Source organism: Sminthopsis crassicaudata, chromosome 4, assembly GCF_048593235.1.
Source record: "Sminthopsis crassicaudata isolate SCR6 chromosome 4, ASM4859323v1, whole genome shotgun sequence".
NCBI classification, from domain to species: Eukaryota; Metazoa; Chordata; class Mammalia; order Dasyuromorphia; family Dasyuridae; genus Sminthopsis; species Sminthopsis crassicaudata.
The window spans coordinates 1,008,380-1,028,406 of NC_133620.1; the positions used below are offsets into that span (position 1 = coordinate 1,008,380).

The 20,027-nt window shown below is 40.2% G+C and overlaps 1 protein-coding gene across 1 annotated transcript in view; it reads right to left on the minus strand.

Moving 5' to 3' along the window:
• The window catches only part of NEGR1 (neuronal growth regulator 1), a 1,167,619-nt gene that overhangs the window by 347,370 nt on the left and 800,222 nt on the right, over window positions 1–20,027 (minus strand). The window lies entirely within an intron of this gene.

Genomic DNA, 20,027 nt, shown 5'->3' on the forward strand with positions numbered 1-20,027 from the left:
GAAGGAAGGGAGGGAGGGAGAAAGGGAGAGAAGAAGGAAGGAAGGAAAAGATAAAGAAAGGAAGAAAGAAAGGAAGTAAAGAAAGATTTGAGGGAGGAAGAGAGGGAGTGAAGGAGAGAGAGAAAGAGAGAGAAGACAAAGAAGGGAGGAAAGGAGGAAGGAAGGAAGGAAAGAAAGGAAGTAAAGAAAGATTTGAGGGAGGAAGAGAGGGAGTGAAGGAGAGAGAGAGAAAGAGAGAGAGAGAGAGAGAGAGAGAGAGAGAGAGAGAGAGAGAGAGAGAGAGAGAGAGAGAAGACAAAGAAGGGAGGAAAGGAGGAAGGAAGGAAGGAAGGAAGAGAAATGTATGTCACAACAACATCAAGAATAACGGATTACTGTAATATTTGAGTTAAAAGGATAGACAGGGAACTGGCTGATTATGTCTGGTTGGATGAAATCAAAAGGGGATAAAAATTATGGAAACTCGATAATTTCCTCGTACTCCTGTGGAATGCCAAATGGTTATGATGGATCCCCATGATAAAACCCTTTCCCCTTGACTCGATACATGGAAGCTCAGAGTCTGTTTCATCAGTCACGTATGAGGCACGCCAAAGCCACGCTTTCCTCTTAGCTAGGTCGGCAGCCGGCAGAAATAATGAGATGTTTATTTGGAATTTGTCTTGAAATGCACAAATATGGACTGAGTCTGCTGATTGGATTTTAACCCAGATGGATTCTGTGCCACTCCTGAGGAATGAATATGAAGCTGGGAATCAGCACATACATATCCCTGGGAGCATCCCAAAGTGCGGGGAATGAGAAGGTCATGGCGGTGTTGACCTCTGGCCTTGGCAGAGCTCAGCTGGAGTGTGTGTGGGGGTCCCATCTGGGGGCTGCTGTTTGGGAAGATCATGAAGGATTGGATGGGGATCCGGTGAAGAGCAAGTTCAGCTCAGTCAATTTATGGAAAAGGGAAAGGTGGCCCAGAGAGGGGAAATCGGGTGTTAGATGCGCAATTGGAAACCTGGAGCTCCAAGGGCAGTTTCCTGTCCCTCAGCTGCCCTGTTCTGCTTGACCCCAGAAGATAGAACGTAATGAATTGAAGATTCAGAGGCAAATTTAGGCGAGAAATATTATAAAATTTGAAAAATTAAAATGTCCGCTTTTCTGTTGAATATGAGAGCTCTCTTGGCATATTGTCATACTTAGAGAGAGGAAAGTAACGGGCAGGGAGGAAGGAAAAAAAGGGGAAGGAGCCAGAGCCAGAGAGCCAGGGAGCCAGAAAGGCAGAGAGAGACAGAGAAACAGCCAGAGGCAGAGACAGAGAGAGAGATAGAGGAAGGGCAACTCTGCCCATCTCCTTCACAATAACCCTGTAAGATGCTACATTTATTATTATTCTATTTTACAGATGAGGAAACTGAGGCTCACAGAGATGAGGCACCTAGTTCACTGTCTCATAGATGGGACTTGAACAGCCCTGGTCTCCCTGACTCTGAGTTCCAAGATCCACCCAACATGCCGTTTGCTTGTCTGAAATGCCAGCTGCGGAGAACACCATCTCCCATGTCCAGGAACAGCAGAAGCCCCTACACTCCTATGGCCTGCCCTCCTGGGAGCTTTAGGGAACAGTTTGGGTTCTGGGGTGCTCTGACAGCACCAGCCTGATGGAGTCTCCCCGCTCCTGACTATACTCTGGCTGATAATGGGGCAAGGGCCCAAAATGCACCACAATGGGCTCTGTGTTAAAACCAAACAGGTGGGGGGGGTTACCCCACATAGAATAGAGATGAACTTGTCACAATTCCTCCTCGAGCCTCTTTGCATTTCTTTGTAGACTGAAATTTTTTCTATTTATTAATAATAATAATAATAAATCTTTTAAAGGACTCCATTCGACATTCTCCTGCTTTCCACTTCACTTTTGCTCTTTTGCCAATCAGTCTCTGGTGCAAGTAAATCAATAACCATTTAGCAAGTGCCAAATTTTGACCTAGGCCCTGGGGATCCGACATTTAATGCAATGGGACAGCCACCACAAAACAGGTCTTGGGAACTCCTTGAAGGGGCTGGGTAAGAAAACGCAATCCAGATCAACACTTCCCAACGATGTCCTGTTCCCTAAACCGCTCTCTTCTTTTCTTTGGCTACAGAGCCCGGGCTGGGGGGGGGTGGAGAGGGGGTTTTGCAAATGAGAGCTCCCACAGATGTGATCTGCTGAATCTCCAAGGCCTTTGACATCTGCAGGGAAAAAAAAGTGGGACTGCAAGCCACCTTGGGCACAGGCTGTACCCACTGGGCCATTTGGGGGAGTCAGCTAATTAGGGATGCGGCTCTCTGCTTCCCGTGCTGGGGATGCCCACTCACCAGTTGGCCTTAACGCAGAAATGCTTCCAACATCTGGTCCAGCCCCGAGCCCTTATTTATTCTGACGAGGTAGAAGTGTGACTTCTTACAAGCACCAACCTTTTTAATGTACATTATACTATCACTTTACCTTACATAAAAACTTAGCACGCGCAGCAGATTTCATGCAAAATGGCAAACTTGAAATTGAAAATACTGATGAGTGGACGCATTAAAAATAACCCCAGAATGCTTTTCAGGCACACAGTCAGCTAGACATGATGGGAACCTAGGACAGCCAGGGGAGAGTGTTTTATGATAAATGAAACTTGACTGAAATGAGCATCTGCCCGCTTTCCTTCTCTGGTTCTAGACTGGATTTCAGGATCAAATCTCCTGTTACTGGAGCTTCTCTCCATGCCTTGGGTATCCTCTGTGAAGAATGGTCAACCATTTCTGTGACTGTCTTAAACCGCAAGGCCGGCTCCCTCCCTGCTCCGCTCCTTTATGGGTCATTTTCTTCCTAACCCCCATTTTTTAGAGAGCCCTAGGCTGGTGTGGGAAGAGAAATCTTTAACAAACAGTTTGGTTTGCATTGTATTTGTGCAAGATATTCCTTCCAGCCCCAACATCCTCTATATTGTTCTAGAATTAGTTCTAGGATTTGGACAGCTAGGTAGTACAGAGAGTAGAACACTGGGCCTGGAATCAGAAAGAACTGAGTTCAAATCCTGCCTCAGACATTTGCTGGCTGGGCAAGTCTCCTTACCCTGTTTATCTTGGGTCCTGATTTGTAGAATGAACTGGAGAAAGACATGGCAAGCCAGTGCAGTGCCTCTGCCAAGAAAAGCCCAAATGGGGTCACCAAGAGTCAGCAACATGGCAGAGCACTCTGGTGTCAAGCCAGGAAAGTTCCTGGGCTTTCTCCCTTCTGGTTTCTCCAGTTTTCCTTCGCAACCCATCAGTTGTAGAATCCAAGTTTCTAAAATAACGCTCCAGCAATTATAAAGACCTCAGTGTGAGTGAATCAAGCAGGATTTCCCCAACACATTTTCTCTCCCTTTCTCCCTGAGACACAGAAGCCAGAGTGTGGGACCATAGAACAGGCACAGAACCGGCTGACAGGGACTCAAACAACTCTTTGGTTCAGGTCTGCTTGGGGAGAGGGGTCAGCTTTCACTGCTTGTCGCTCCGAAGAGTGGGGGAGTGAAAGCAGCTGGGTGTTCCTGCCTGGGGTCTGAGCTATTATGGCTCAAAAATGGGTTTCAGATCCATTTATAGATACCAGATCCAATTTTAGAGCCACCAGCCCAGTTCTGATTGGAGTGCCATGATAATAGAACTTTGCCCAGGAGCCTAGCATATAGCTTACGAACATTTCATATGATAAATTATAGACCCCGATGCAAACTCATACTCAATAAAAATGTATTTGTAAATATTTGGCCCACAGGCCAGAGTAAACTCTTACCGATTATTTAATCATCAATCATTTATTAATTAATCATTAAACAAGCATTTATTTAGTGCTTACTCTGTGCCAGGCACTATCCTAAGCTCTGTGGATATAAAGACAAAAAACACATCAGCTGCTGATCTTAAGAACTTTATATTCTACTGGGGAAATGAAACATACACACTTAAGTGGATATATACAAAGGAAGGAAGGAAGGAAGGAAGGAAGGAAGGAAGGAAGGAAGGAAGGAAGGAAGGAGGGAAGGAAGGAAGGAAGGAAGGAAGGAAGGAAGGAAGGAAGGAAGGAAGGAAGGAAGGAAGGAGAAGGAAGGAAGGAAGGAAGGAAAAGAAAGAAGGAAGGAAGAAAAAGAAAGAAGGAAGGAAGGAAAAGAAGGAAGGAAGGAAGGAAGGAAGGAAGGAAGGAAGGAAGGAAGGAAGGAAGGAAGGAAGGAAGGAAGGAAGGAAGGAAGGAAAGAAGGAAGGAATAGGTGAGGGTATAGAGGTGAAGTTTTTTAGTAGGAAAACTTTGGAAGAAAAGTAAGACATTAGAAGAGCTGAAGGAAGAATGTAGAAGGAAGCAGCAGCAGCAGAGTCCTGACCAAAGAGACATTTTGAGGTGGGGAGAGTAGGCCGGAGTGTTAGGATTTCCCTCATATATAGAAGGGGGGGCATTAAGATCAGAGCTCCAAGTCTGGACTGGACTAATTTGTCTTTCTTTTTTTCTTTTTACTCCATTGGCTTTCTTCCCTTCTTTTCCTGTTATGTCTCTCTTCTCCTGTGTCTAAACAGAAGGTTTTCTACTTCTTTACTCTTCAGTTCTAAAAATCCTGCACAGCTGATATAAAAAAGAGGTGGCCCAGGGAAGCAAATGAGGCTGGTTTTGGTCCCCAAAAGAGCTAAGTTCCAATCCCATCTTTTGTATTTACAGGCTATGGGACCTTGGGTGAGCACTTAAGTCTCTGCTAAAGGATGAAGAGGGGCTTATCTGCACTGGTGGAGGGTGTTTGCATCTGAGAGTTCCCTATATCAAGGAAATCTTGCATCCAGCCCTAGTTCTAGTAAAAATCTCTAAAGAAACAATTGGCTAAAACTTCAAAGGAAGTTTCCTTCCCTACATGGGAAGATATTCTGCAGTCTCTAGAGGCTAAAAATCACACACACCAGTCCAGTGGAGCTCAATCAATAGGGAGAATTTGGTCAGAATCAAAAAGCAAAACAAAGAATAAAGCTTCCTTAAAATGAATCGCATGAGAAGGTCATCTATAACACCAGAAAGTCAGAGGAGTAAGTGCCTCCCATACATCTTCGGAAAAAGCTTGGGAGTGTGGGTCAAAGGGACATTATAGAATCACAGGGAAAGGAGAGACATTTAAAAGCACAAACTCCTCACTGGATAGGGAAGGAAACTGAGGTCAGAAGTGAAAATTATATAGCTGGTTGGTAGGAATAAAAAGACTTTCCTGACTCCTGTTCAGCTTCCATAATGAGAACAGAAGATGAGGAGATTAAGGTGGGGGATGTTAATAATGGTTATACTGGCTTGAACACAGGGATGCTCATTGGACAAAGTCCCAAATCCTTAGCATAGCCCCGCTAGACCTTCCTAAAATGATCATGAACTTTGACCACTGCACAAACCTTCACCTAGCCCCTCTGTCAGTAGAAATATTAGATCTAAATTTCTTGATATTCAAAAAAAATCTGAGAAGCGTGGAATATTTCAGGATGTTCATATCACAAAATCACATCCACGGACACTGAAGATGAATGAATTCACTGAAAGTCCTAATCCGTGAAGGGACTTCCAAGTCTGATTTGAGCTGGGAGGTCTATGTAAGGGCTGGATTCTGCTTCAGTGGGAGAATGTGATGATCAGTTAATAAATAAAATAAATGTGACTTAATGCATTCTTACTGCTCCATTGCTCAAGGACAGAGAGCCTTAGGAGCCCAATGATATCTAGAACTAGTAAGGCCTTATGAGGTCCTCCCTTGCTTTCATCTCTTTATTTTCCAAATGAAGACCCCATTGCATACGTGACTGTAATCAATCCCAGACAATGGTGGGATATAATGGAAAAAAGAACTGATGGATTGCAATTCCAAGGTAATGGGGCTTCTTCCTAGCTTAAAGATAGTGGGTAAGTCACTTCATTAACTTCTCACCTATGAAATGAGGAGGTCAGACTGGATGGACCCTAAAATCCTTTCCAGATCTAGGTCTCGGATCTTGACTTGACTAGGATCTTTAAGGTTAGCACTTTCTCCAGTGTATCCTGCCATCTTTCAGTGCTTTTTTTTCACAGTAACATTTTCACTTGGGGAATGAAGGAAAAAAAAAAGATATCTGCATTTAAGGTCTGATTTTGCTACTAATTGATTCTTGGGCTAGGCAATTCAGCCTCTGTACTTCTTTTTTCATAATTTTTAAAATGAGTGTGGACTAAGTCATCTGCAGAATCCTTTCAGATCTGATATCAATCAGTCAGTCCACAGTATATTATTAAGTATCTAAAATCATCCTCCTTCTGACCAATTCAATTAAAACATGGCAATAAAAACAACAAAGGTTAACTTTTTTTCTAGGTATCAGTCATTATTTTTGGTGTTGCAGAATAATGATAGGGGAAAATGTGACCCTACTTTCACCTTCTTAATAATCTAATAAAATGATAAAATATATAGAATAACAAACATTTCTGTCCAATGCAATTCATTAAAAATTGAGCTTAAGCATTTTCTACTGTCAGTCCCTAAGCTAGATATTAAAGGAAGGGATGTAAAATATTTTAAAAATATATCTATCTTCCTATAGTTTATAATCTAGTGCTCGAGGAAGAGCAGCTAGCATTGATTAAGTTTTTACTCTATTCTAGGAACTGTATTAAGTATAGGGAATGCATATATAAGCAGAAAGAATAACAATCCCTGCTCTCAAAGACCTTAAATTCTATACAATAGATAGACAATAAATAAAAAGAAACCTGGAAAGTTTAGGGAGTTTAAAGTGAAATTTGGAGAGCAATGAAGACATGGATGGCTGGGGAATCTTCTTCAAATTGGAAGTTCAGTTTCAGAGGGGAAAGACTTTGGGTAGAAAGGATTCCTAGTGTACGAAGTACAAAGGTGATGTGAACTTCCAAAGTAAAGACAATGATAAAATATAAGTAACCAATGTTGCTTCCTCTGTCCAATTCTCTCTCTCTTCTACTTTTTTTCTTTTCTTCCTCCTCCTCCTCCTCTTCCTCTTCCTCCTTCTCTCTTCTTCTTCCTTTCTTCTCTCTCTTTCTCTTCCCTAATTCCCTCTTTCCATATGCACACATATATTTATATATGTACATATATATGTATATGTATATATATATACACATATGTATATGTATACATATATATATATATATGCATGCCTTTATATCTTTGCACATGAAGAAATAGATTAGATTTATAGATAGAGAAATAAATGTTATAAACAGATAAATAATATAGATAGATAGTCCCCACCTCAAAATCTAGCAGGGTGATAAGACAGGTATACATGTGTGTAAAGGCAAGCAATTGTTTCTCCCTCTGTTCATTTACCTGTGATGTTTTAAGTGTCTGCTATGTATCAAGATAGAGATTTCAGATAGAAAAATAGGAAGCGTCAAACAGTTTATGGCTTGCTTTCATGGTGCTTTCAATCTCACTGAATTTTAGGATGTATTTCATCTGAATAGCCCCAGTTAAAACACAGGAAGTGGCTGGGGAAGACCGACAAGAAGAATAAGACGTTGGGGCAGAGAGGGGGTATTTTGAAGCCAGGTTAGCTAAGGCTTGTTTTCCTAAAAGCAGCAGACCACCAACCTCTAAACTACTTCACTTTTCATTTGAAGTATTTTGTGTTTCAATTGATAAATGCCAAGATAGCAACGAGTATAAATAAAAAGATATAAAGTCAATACATTCTCTATAGAAGAAGATATATTTCTGATATACTTAAAGCAGGGAAATCAGCTTAGCTTTTATTTTTAAGGGAGGGGGAGTAATAAAAATGCATATGGGCCTGCTTCAGATGGGGATATATTTTTCCTTCCGTAAAATGCCTTATTCAGGTGGTGAGTGTGGAATCACACACAGACATTTCAACTGATAACTACTTGCCAGCCCTAGACAAAAGAACGTGGAGAACATATTTATGTTAACATGTGGAGCTTTGGCTCACAAAATCTCAAAGCTTACAAATGGTCAGGTCATTGAACAGTATTTAGTCTAAACAGAATCCCTTTCCCCAGCTTCCCCTGAAAAAGGCCACCCAGCCTTGGTTCTAAGACCCCTCAGTTCTGAGAAAGAAGATCAGAAAAGCTCTTCCGTTAACCTCCAGGCCTTTTCTGATTAGCTGGAATGATCAGCAAATTTTCCCTTTTATTGAAATTTCCTGAAATTGAGTAAAAATCTGCCTTTCTGTCACCATTCCTTGTCCCTAGTCCTTCCATTTTGAATCAGCCTGAACAAGTGTGATCCTACTTCTACCAGACAAGCTTCCAAGTCCATCCAGGAGAGGGGAGTGGCTCTGGTTTTGTTCCACCTTCTTTTGGCCCAGAATTGAAAAGAGTTCCCAGGTTCCATTCATGTTGACTATCAGTCTCTGCTTATTTTGAAATTTCCCATGAAAGCCTTGCCACTTTTTCCTCATCTGTTACTTATCCTTTGTCCATTTTAAGTACATCTGTGTTCAGATTTTCTTTACAGGATATATATCTATCCTTCTGCTGTTTCATCATCTAGATCAGCGTGTATACCCCTTTGCGTCCCCTACTCTGTCAATCATTCCTTGTCACATAGACTAAAATAGAAAGAAGAAAAGAAGAGCTCTTTTGTTTGGCAACATTCACAATATTCCAAAAGCAGAGCCCCTGAGCTAGTCAAAAAAAAAAAAAAAAAAAAAAAAAAAAAAGAAAGGAACATGTATTTTCTCAGCTCATTTCCGTGGCCAAGCTTGGTCATTACAATCTCTCAGCATTTCTACTGAACTTCATGATCTTTCCACTTCCATTGTGGTAATCATTGAGTCAATGGCTTTCCTGGAGCTGCTTGCTTCAATCTGTTTTATTTCATGTCATTCCATACTTGGAGTTTTTATATTTGTTATTTCTTACAGCATTGTAATGTTCTGTTCCGTTCATGTCACAGTCTAGTTATTCTTTGACTAAAAGCTTTGTTGCCAACTCTGTTTTTAGAGGAAGTGGGGCTGTGGATATTTGGGTTTATGTGGGAGCTTTCTTGTTGTTTTTTTGCTCACTTAAATGAATGACTAGCATTGAGCTCACTGGTCAAATGGTTTGGACACTTATCACGTCTTATATCCTAAATCCAAATTGTTTTCCACGATGGTTAAAACCAAATCAGAGCAAAAAGAATTACAAAAAAGTTGTAAATTCCTTTTTATTTTTTAATTTAATATAGTCATGAGTTTCCTGCATATACACACTGTTCTTTGGATAACTCTGGCTTTTCTTTGTCTTATAATCTTTTGTGCATCTGCTATTAAATTTCTATTCTTGAGTATCTGATTTCTCTCTCCAGAACTGAAGACCCTCTCCTCCTACTTATGGTAGCTTGGGATATTCTACAACCTGCCATCTCCAAATCTAAGGTGCAGGCCTGACTCTGCTTAGAATTGCCATATCTGTAATTAAGACAATGGTTCCATTTTCTTTTAACGTTCTCATCTTCATTAAGTTGGAAACTCTTTCTAGATATCTTTCTATATAGTTATATATAATGACACACACATATATCTATATCTATATCTAAATCTATATAATCTATATATATATATAATCTACATATCTATATAATCTATAATATATACATAATCTATCTATTTATCTATCTATCTATTTTTCTATCTATCTATCTATCTATCTATCTATCTATCTATATAATCTATAATCTTTTGTGCATCTGCTATTAAATTATTATACTTGAGTATCTAATTTTTCTCTCCAGAACTGAAGACCCTCTCCTCCTACTTATGGTAGCTTGGGATTTTCTACAACCTGCCATCTCCAAATCTAAGGTGCAGGCCTGACTCTGCTTGGAATCGCCATATCTGTAATTAAGACAATGGTTCCATTTTCTTTTAACGTTCTCATCTTCATTAAGTTGGAAACTCTTTCTATATATCTCTCTATATAATCACACACACACACACACACACACACACACACACACACACACACACACATATATAAAGAGTGTGCATTTATATTGATCATTTATTTATATTATTCATTTATATTAACCAGTAATTGAAGCATAGATGTCATCAAGAAATCATGAGATCAGAGATTCAGGCCTAGAAGTTTGGAAGCTATTTTACATTATAAATCTCTGCTTTTTACAGACGAAGAAGCAGAGATGTTGAGAGAGTCCAAGTGGCCCAGGTTGTAAGGGACAGGCCTGAGATATGAGTCCAGGTTTTCCAAATCCAGATCTTTGCGCTTTTGATTTTGTTATGAAAAGAAGCATGCTTGTTTTCAACGCTCACTCTGCCAAATTAGCACTTGAACCTCCTAGAAGGTGAGGAAGACCAACTTGGGGAAAGACCCTGACCTTGGTGCTGTCCTGATGACTGGCCCCAGACGTTCCCTCAAGGCATCAGTCACAGGCTTCAGTACAATTGCATTAGGTGTCACTAATTAGGATATTCTAGTCCACATATTTGGAGTTAGTTATATTCTAGAATATAAAATATAAATTTACATAAATGAATATGTATTTGATGCAAAACAATATGTAAATTAGTGCCCCAGCTTTGCTGGAAAACATCTCCTAGTCTTACTTAAGAATACACCTTAGATATCTTCTCCTGTTGTGAATACATGGAGAAAAGCCCCATTCTTTTGTGGCATAGCAGAAACTGGTCCTGTGTGCCCATTTATTTTATTGCCATTTGAAATATGATGAACTTCTTTAGCTCTTCAATAGAAAATATTATAAAATATTATTTAAAATACATAAATATTACAAATATTTATAAAAATATTATAAATATTTATAAAATATAAATATTATAAATATTATGTCTGGACTTCCCTTCATTACTCAAGCCAAGTTAATAAACATTTATTAAGCGCCCATATATGCATGGCATTGTGATGATCTCAGATGTCGCAGGAGTGCAGATGGAGAGCTGCAGAGAACTTCAGTGACCATCTAATCCAACCCTCTCATTTTACAGATGGAGAAACTGAGTCAAGGCCCATTAGATTAGGGTTTTACATAGGTCCTAAGAATCCAGAGTCAGCCTTCTTTCTACTGTGGAATTTTGTCTCTAATCATAGCTTCAGGTTCCTTGGGTAGTTTTATTGATCATAATTTGGAAGAGATACATCTGAGGGTATCTAGGCCAGGGGTTCTCAAACTATGGCCTGCGGGCCAGATACAGCTACTGAGGATGTTGATGTGGCCCGCCGGGTTATGGCAAATGGGCAGAGGGACGGGGACATAGTGTGAGCTTTTTGTTTTTACTATAGTCGGGCCCTCCAACAGTCTGAGGGACAGTGAACTGGCCCCTATTTAAAAAGTTTGAGGACCACTGACCTAGACCAACCACCTACAGATGAGGGAACTGAGTCCTAGGGAATAAGACTGCTTTCTTCAAGGTGACCCTAGGAATATCATATGTAACGTTTGAACTGAAGTCCTTCAAATCTAGCTCTCTTGAGTGTCCTTTATGCTCTGCTGCCCAGCCTCCAATACCATTTCCAGTTTAGATCCATCTTCCACTTAGCACTGACTACATCATGAGCAACATGTAAGGAAAGAAGGAAAATGTGTACATCAGCCCAAAATTTTAGGTGAGTCATTGGATAAATTCCAAGGCCAATTAAGTCCATCAGATCATCAAGACATCATCCATGGATTTGATAGAGCAAATATAAGTGTGTGGGAAACTTAAAAGCAAGTGGGTGGTGTAGTGAATAGAGCATTGGACCTGCAGTCAGAAGGACTCATCTTCCTGAGTTCAAATCTGGCCTCAGATATTTACTAGCTATGTGACCCTAGGCCAGTCACTTAACCCTTTGTGCCTCAGTTTCCTCATCTGCAAAATAAAGTGGAGAAGGAAATGGCGAACCATTCCATTTTCTGCCAAGACAACCCCAAATGGGGAGTCGGATACAACAAACAACAGTAAAAGGAAACTTAACCAATGCCTCTGGTCCCTTTGAGGCTAGACTAGGTTGGAAGAACTGAGAGTGTTTCTTATTTGACTCCTATCAGTGATATGGAGCAGTGGATAGAATGCTGAATATCAATGATAAATAGCTGCTTGCTTTTAAATGTTTGTTCTGAGGAAGAGATTCTGACTTGTTCCTCAAGGTCATACAGAATAGGAGTGCAGCTTCTGGGTGCTGGGAATAAAACGAGGAGGCAAATGGATTTGGGTGAAAACCGAGTCTCCTATCTTCTACTACTCAGATGATTTTAAGCTCATCAATGAAGGTCTCGTCCATCTATAAATCTATACTCCAAGAGTGCATCTTTAGATTTAACACAAGGGAAAACTTCCCAACAATTGGAGCTGTGCTTAAATATAATGGGTCACTGTGGCAGACAGATATTCTCTTTTTTTTTAATTTATAATTTTTTTGACATTATATATGCATGAGTCATTTTTTTATAACATTATCCCTTGCATTCATTTTTCCAAATTTTCCCCCTGTCCCACAACTCCCTCCCCCCAATGACAGGCAATCCCATATGTTTTACATGTGTTACAATATAACCTAGATACAATATATGTGTGTAAATACCACAGTCAGATATTCTCATTAGAGATCTTCAGTAGGAAATCAGAGGGTCACTTCTGGGAATGCCATGGGAGAAAATCAGCAGTGTATCCAACCTGAAGTCCTCTCCCCCTAAGATTCTCTTTTGTATAATCCTATTCAAATCCTTCAGTCAATTCAGACACCTTATTGGCCAAAGCGATTCCAAAAATCAAGTAGCCGGACAAATGATTCATTTCATTAAACTGGAAAATTATTAGACTGAATTTATTTTTGAAAGCTCTTATAGCCCTCTCTACTCATACTTCATATCTCTGGTTTCATCATTGATTTTATAACTACAAAGTCCCTTAAATGCCATCTGACCTAACTCTTTCATTAGGGTGAGGAGACTGAAGCCTGAAGGGGTAAATCAATTTCCTGAAGATCCAACAGGTAAGAAGTAGTAGAAACAAAAATCTCTTTTGCACGCCGCAGTTGTTCTGAGACAGAGGACCATTCCTTCAAGCTAGAGCTGAATCAGCACCCTGTGGGCTTTCCTGGGATGATTTCACCAGCAGCCTCCAGTCTACCAACTGAGTTAGGGAAGTTTCTTTAAAACAGCAAATTCCCGGTGAAACTGGACCCAAGATCTCCCTATAATTAGTTATCAGCAGTTAACCTGCTTTGTCTTTTTAAGAGAATTAAAACAGTTTTGTTTTGTATTGTTTTTCTCTGTGGTGCTATGTGACTCATATAATGTCTATGCTGGAGTCAGAAAACACAGTGAGTTTCAATAAATATTCATTGCAATTAAAAAACATCATTTTATAATAATGCCTAAGGCCAAACCATCCTGAACACGATAGAACCAGCATGATCTAAAGCAAAGCTAAACAGGGTCAGATCTTGGGACTGACATGGGCGACCATGTGGGGACCCTGGGTGCTGCCATCTAGAATAGATAATATCATGTCTGGTTTCTTTGATCAGTTCTGGGTGTCAACTTATAAGAGTGGGATTGAAAATATTTGATTGTATCCAATAATGAAAAGGCTTAAATGTTTAAAAACCATATCATAAAACAATGACCGAAGGCACTTTGGATGTGTTAACACCAAAAAAAAAAAAGGATTTGAGGGACAAAGGAGTAATTGTTTCCAAATGTTTAATGAGCTGCCCAGAGGAAGACATGAAGATGATGTGATGGTGAAGGTAATAATAAAGCACTTTATGGGTTTTAAAAGGATTTTATAACTATTAACCTATTTTACCCTCAAAATCATTCCCAAAATACTATTATAATCCTTATTTTATACATGAGGAGATCCGAAGAAAGACAGATGTCTACTAACTTGCCTGTGGTCACTGAGCCAGTAAAATCATTATTTCATGTTAACTGAACTTACTAGATAATACTGAAATTAATCAGACTATTTAAATCCTGAAGTTTGAAGCTTTAAAAAAATCTTGGTCATAGAAAATGACAGGACTCATTGAAAAACAACTGCTAAAAAAGGAAGAAGAGAAGAAGAAAGAAAGAGAAAGAGAAGAAAGAAGAAGAGAAAGAAAGAAAGAAAGAAGAAAGAAAGAAAGAAAGAAGAAGGAAGGAAGAGAAGGAAGGAAGGAAAAGGAAGGAAGGAAGGAAGGAAGGAAGGAGAAGGAAGGAAGGAAGGAAGGAAGGAAAGGAAGAAGGAAGAGAAGAGAAGGAAGAGAAGAAGAAAGAGAAGAAAGAAGAAAGAAGAAAGAAAGAAAAGAAGAAGAAAGAAGAAAAGAAAGAAAGGAAAGAAGAGAAGAAAGAAGGAAGAAAGGAAGAGAAGGAAGGAAGGAAGGAAGGAGAAGAAGGAAGGAAGGAAGGAAGGAAAGAAGGAAGGAAGAGAAGAAAGAAAGGAAGAAAGAAAGAAGAAAGAAAGATAAGAAAGGAAAGAAAGAAAAAGAAAGCAAAGAAGGAAGGAAGGAAGGAAGAAAGGAAGGAAAGAAGAAAGGAAGGAAAGGAAAGGAAGGAAGGAAAGAAGAAAGGAAGGAAAGAAGGAAGGAAGGAAAAAAAGGATAAAAAGGAAGGAAGGAAGGAGTTCCCAAGGCCATATTTAAACTGAAATCTCCTTGATTCCTAATCCAGTGCTCTATCTTGTGATGCTCATATAGGATTCCCGTTTGAGAGAGAACAGTTATAGAAGGGGTCCGATTGGACATGGAACCAGATAGAGATAGTGAGAAGTTGAGGGTGACTCTTAGAGTGTGAGGACCTGGAAGATATCCTTCATAGTGCCTGAGAAGGTCGGGGCTGCTTTAGAGAGAAAGAGAAAGATATTAAGTTGTGCTGTGGACAGGCTCAGTGTCCGCTGATATTTGGAGGGACATTTCTGAAAGACAGAGATGCGAGATAAAGAGAGAGATTGGGACAAGAAAGGTAGATTTGGGGATTATTGAGTAGACAGATGATAATTACAGCCATGATAGATGGGTTGATGACCAAGTGAAGTAGTATAAAGAAAGAAGAAAGGGTTTAAGAAAGAGCCTTTAAGGAGCATATACATTTAAGAGTCATGATCTGAATCTCTAGCCAAGGAGACTGAGAAAGAGAGGTCAGAGATATAGGAGGAGACCCAGGGGAGAAGGGTGGCTTAAAAATCTAGAGAGATGACAATACCAATGAGGAGAGAGTAATCACCATTTTCCAAACTGCAGGAGGGTTCTAGAGAATAAGGACCAAGAAAAATCTATTGGATTGAGCAAGTAAGAAATAACTGGTGACTCTAAAGAGAGTAGTTTCCATAAAATTATAAGGTCAGAAGTCAGATTGTAAGGGGAAAAGAAGGGTGAGAGAAGAGAAAGTGATGGTATCTATTTTAGATGGTAGAATGTTTTTATTCACTTCTTTCCCAATGATGTCCTGCTCTTCATGAACTCATGTGGAATTTCCTTGCTAGATACGGGAATGGTTAGCCATGAGGAAACTGAGTCAAACAGAGTGAAGTGACTTGCCCAGTGAGTGTCTGAGGTTGGATTTGAACTCAGGTGTCGATGCAAGATCCAGTGTTCTACTCACGGAGTCATCTACTACTTCTAGATAATAGATTATCAAGGTCAAATTTTAGATGGTAGAATTAGATTGTGTAAACTGAAATTACAGGATGGGTCAGTTAGCTTAATGAAAGGGTAAACTCTCTCACAATTAAATAGGATGAGCTGGCTTATGACGTGAGCTCTCCATTAGTAGAAAAAGTCAATCATTGGTTTTCAAATATTGTAAAGATGCTTTAATGAAGTTGGGAAATGAACCAAAAGACCCTTGAGATTCCTTCTGTAGTGTGACATGTGGAAGAACGATCTTTTATACATTTAAAAGATAGTTAGAGATTTTTTTAAACATATCAATTCAACGTTTAGCTCATATCTTGTTACTGATCACATGGGGTTGATCCCCGAAGTGTCCATATGATTATGGAATCGCAGAGAACCAGAATTCAAGAGCTGCAAAACAGTTCAACAGTTTGCTAGTCCCACTCATAAAGGACATGATCTGGCTAATCTCTATTCATTCAGCCTGAAGGAATCCACTGCCTCTCAGAGCAGCCTCTGAGGCTTTGAGGTGCTTCTAAGTGTCCAACATCATTATCATAAGAAGTTCCCTAATTTCTGAGCTGGATCGATCCCTTTGTAACTTGTGTGTACTTTTAGTTGTCCTATCTGGGGCCAAGCAGAGCAAAGCTAATCCCTCTTTGCAGACCTTGCAGACTTTCTATTATTTGCAAACACTGAAAGGCATCTTCTTCCCTCCTCTGCCTCCTATTTTCCAGAGCAAATATCTTCAGACATTTTAAAGGGCATGCTTAATACCAAGCACAAGCATTCCAAAATATCATGATGTGGGGAACTGTCCTTCCCTGAAAGTTTTTGATAATGGGGTGAGGAAAGTTGTAAAGGGTTGATTCTGGACCAAATGCCCTCAAAGACCATCTCTAACCAGAAGGTTGTCTGATCTAGAACGTTTCTTACATTTGTGAATAAATTAATATTTTCTTGGTTCCAAAACCATAAATAACCATTCATTGTTACCTTTTTTTCATTCTCTATGGGCTTGAATTAAATAAGGGTAGAATTGGTGATGCTAGACATGCTAGTGGGAAGCAGCTAATAAAATTAAATCGTCATGGCCAAGATCCTAAGAGCACAGGACAGAGCTTGAAGGGTCATTTGAGATCAACGGCTTAACCTTTCGTTTTACCGAGGCTATCTTTAGGAAGCTCTGAAGTATGGAAGGCAGCGAATTCACAGGAAAGTCACCAAGCTCTAAATTCATATCTTAGGGATTTTTGCAATTTATTAGATTATTAGATAGTATTTTTTTGGATTTGTCCAGCCACATGATCCTCTGAACCCACAGAAAGACAAGACTATGAAGGAATTCTCCAAACACAAGTAAATGACAGAAGAATAGAAGATCCTGGATCAGGCTCCCTGAAAGGTCTTCTCTCCCTTGTGCTTTTGCTCCCAGCCTGGGAGAACAAGCATTCAAGCTGCCTCCAGGGGAGTGACCTGACTTGCAGAAAGGCTCAGTCCCCTGGGACCTGTTGCTGCTGCTGCAGGAAACTGAGCCTATAGCAGCAGGAAGCTCTGAGTCTCACTGTTTTCCAAGCTGGCGTCCGATCTAGGGGCTGCTCTTGTGTCTGCCTATTCAAGATCGGCCAAGGGAAGAAGGCCTTGATCAGCCCTCCATCTATTCTTTGCAGGACTTGTTGAATACCTATTTTTATTCATTTAATTATTTTCACTTTTATAGGAGGCTGAGGCCCTTGAAGAGAGAGACCATTTATGCCTTTTGTTGAATCCCCAGAATCTGGGGGTCTGGTATACAGCAAACACTTAATAAATGCTCATTAACTAAATTCCTGATGGGTGTCAGCATCTCGTAGGATCCCTGCTCTTCTGTTTTTATATGTAAAAAGAAAAAAAGAGATTGGAGAAGAAAGCTGAGTGGATGGGGTGGCTGGGGATGTTAGCTCAGGCCAAACCTGGCTCCATGGGGTGCATATGAGAGTATGCCTGTGATGCTCCTCTGTCTTAACAAGAAAACTAAGGAAACATCCTTACAGAAACCTTTACAGGGGTGCCTCTGGGCCACTTCGCCAATAAGCTTTTCTGGCTGATGCTTCTCTTTTTGGTCTCGTGGGCTGTACCTTAGTCTCCTCCTCAGTCCTGGACCAATTAGTCTCCAAATACTGGCCCCCATCTCTTCAGTCAGAAGCACCCCATATGCCTGTGTGTTCTCCCCTTTCCCATGTTGGCTTCCCTGCATGCAGGTTCTGTTCTCTTTGAACAGGAGTTCTCACAGTGTGTATTGGGACCTACTTGGGGTCCCTGGGGCCTTTTTAGGGGGGTTAAAATATCAAAATTATTTTCAAAATAATTCTAAGATATTTTAATTTTTAATACAGTCTATGGCCATTTAAAAATGATAGAACAAAGCTCTTTGAGACAATCTTAGAAATTTGTTGAGTTTAAGGGGAGCCTGAAACCCCCAAAGATTGGGCACTACTGCCTTAGAGAATTGCCCCAGACAAAGCCCTAATTAGCGGCCGCTGGATGTCCATCATATGCAAAATGAACATGGACCCAAGACAGTTCCTGAGGGTAGCCCAGACCAGAATGCTAGGAGGGGGTACCACGTATATATTCAATAAAGATGATTTTAGTAGATAAAGGCTTCTTCTACCAAAAATATTCTATGGACTGAGTTTAGATTCATCGGTCTGAATTCTTGTTTTTCAGTTATGTCCAACTCTTCATGACCGCATTTGGGATTTTCTTGGCAAAGATTCTGGAGTAGTTTGCCATATAAGGAAACTGAGGTAAATGGGATGAAGTTGCCCAGGGTCATACAACTAGAGTCTGAGGCCATATTTGAACATAGTAAGAGGAGTTTTCTTGAGTTCAGACCCAGCGTTCTACCCAGTTTATGACCTGGCTGCCTGTCACCTTGAACATATGCATATAATATGATTCCTAGAATTAGAGCTCTTCAAATAATTAGAGATTTAGAGCTGGAAATGACTTCAGAAGTGATTTCATTTTGGCTGTCCATTTTACAGGTGGAAACACTGAGGATGAAGACAACAATGTGGGTGCCAAAGTCCAAAAGGTGGCAATTCCCAAACCAGTTCCCATTTCCCAACCCAACAATCCTGACCTCATGAGCTCCTTCAGGGCAGGTCTTTTGCCTCTTTGAAGCCCCATCACTTAGCACAATGTTTGAAACAGAGTAGGTGCTTAATAAATGCTTATCAACTGACTGAATACGTCACTGCTTTCCATCCACAGTAATTAATTCATTCATTGAATAAGCTTTTGTTAAGTACCAACTCTATTCCTACTACTGTGTTCTGGGCCATATGATGCTAAATAAAAAATACAAGAACCTCTATTGTGTCAGTGTAAAGCAACATGTCTACGTCCATAGAAAAGTAAATACAAGATCTACACAAAAGTGTTTCTGAGAAAGCACGCTAACAAACGAGCAGGGTTGGAGGCAGGGTGCCAGCCAGGGTTCCTGCAGAAGGCCCATTTGAGAGCTTTGAAGAAAGCTGAGTATCTCTGATGCAACACTCAGGAAAGGGCAGGATCCTTAGGACAGCCTAAGCAAAGGCACGGAGAAGGGAGATTCAGGGAAACCACAAAATGGAGCACGGAGCACATTTTAGCATGATCACATTATGGTTTAGCAAGATGGTTGTTCCATAAAGATGGATGAAAAGATTTCTTTGAGCCGGTGGTACGATCTGAGTTGAAAATTCACTTCAAATACTAAAAAAAAGAACAACCAAAAAACCCAAAGGATGATAATCTGTGGAAAATGTTCCCTCAAACAGCATTGAGGTGATTTTCAACATGAAGACTTATTCTATAACATATTTTGTTCCAATATTTTTATTCCTATTTAGAATATTTTTTGTGCTAAGGAGTTGAGGGGATGAGAAAGTTTACAAAAATAGCATATTGGATAATTGCATAAAGGGTCATGCTGGCACTCGTGCTTCGCTGTTGGGATCATGGAGTTTGAACCCCTGTGTTTATCAAAGAATGGTATTCTAGTCAACAAAACATTTAAGTGTCTCTTATAGGCATTTTCCTTCACTCAATAAACATGAATTCAGCACTTTCTGATGCGAGGGTTGAAGAGTGTGACTTGGCCATTAGGGAGCTGGCTGGCCTTGGGGTCAAGTTCAAGGCCTTCTTTTGCAGGGCTGATTGTGTGACCCTGGGCAAGATACTTAATTCATTCATTATTCCAGCAACCCTCAGCTCTTAAGTTTCAGAAAAGGTCCCTATCTGCATCGATGGAGGAAGTTTTAGAACTGGGAAATTTGGATGGTCTAAACATATGTGCACAACACTGTTCTGGGTTGCCAAACAACATTCTCCCTGCCCTCTCTTAACTTCTTGATGGAAAAGAATTTCCCACTCTTGGATTAAAAAACTGGACTTCCCAAAG